Here is an 882-nt window from a genome sequence, read left to right on the forward strand (position 1 = left end):
TAGAGCGCCCATAATTCGAAAATATAATTTAGATTATGTTCGACAACACCATCGGCTCGGCGTTGTCGTCGGTCGAGCGGTTTATAAAAACACCGACCGCCGCGACAAACGTCTACTCATTCGTTTGCGCTCTTGAAAACAACAACGTTACACGCGACTATTCGCTACGGCTTCTTTACTAATTAAAGAACAAAATAAAGTGCCAAGTAAACTTGTTATATGCCAAAGTATTGACAGTGTCAAATTCATTTTCCTGCACGCTTTTCCCTTACCAAATTAACCGGCAATTTTGCCTAGAGCAAAATTAATACTCTACGCGCAACAGGTGGAGATTGCGGCGGGAGCTGGAGGCTCTGCGCGAGAGGCCCCCGGCGGTAGAAGCCACGGCCGCCCCTGGCACCAGGAAGGCGTCGCGGCCGGCGTCCCCGCAGGAGCATGAGGCCCGGCCGAAGAGGAGCTGTCGGAGTGATACCACGTTGGAGGAGACGGAGGAACCCGCCCCGGTGCGTTCACCGTCGCCTGCCGCGACCGCAGGGGGGCAGCCGTGGACGACCCCACCGAGCACGAGGCCCCGGCCGCCAAGTGGGGGGGGGGGCCGGGGCGTCGAGGACGGTCGCGCTCATGGATGGCATCGCTGCCCTCGTCGCGCGGAGCGTGGCCAACCTCCTGCGGGAGCTCGTCGGGAAGCGGGCTCGGGGCCGCTGGCTGCCCCCCTCCTGCCACCTCTGGACGGCAGGAGAAGGGGCCGAGGCAACAGCGCGGGGATCCCACGACATCCGGGGAAAATTGCGCAGCCCCAGAAAAAGGGTTCGGGGGCCGCTGGGACTCGCGCGCCTTCCCGCCCTATGGCCTCCTCCGGCTCGTTCGTTGCCGACAGGATGG

Source organism: Osmia bicornis, unplaced genomic scaffold (assembly GCF_907164935.1).
Source record: "Osmia bicornis bicornis unplaced genomic scaffold, iOsmBic2.1, whole genome shotgun sequence".
NCBI classification, from domain to species: Eukaryota; Metazoa; Arthropoda; class Insecta; order Hymenoptera; family Megachilidae; genus Osmia; species Osmia bicornis.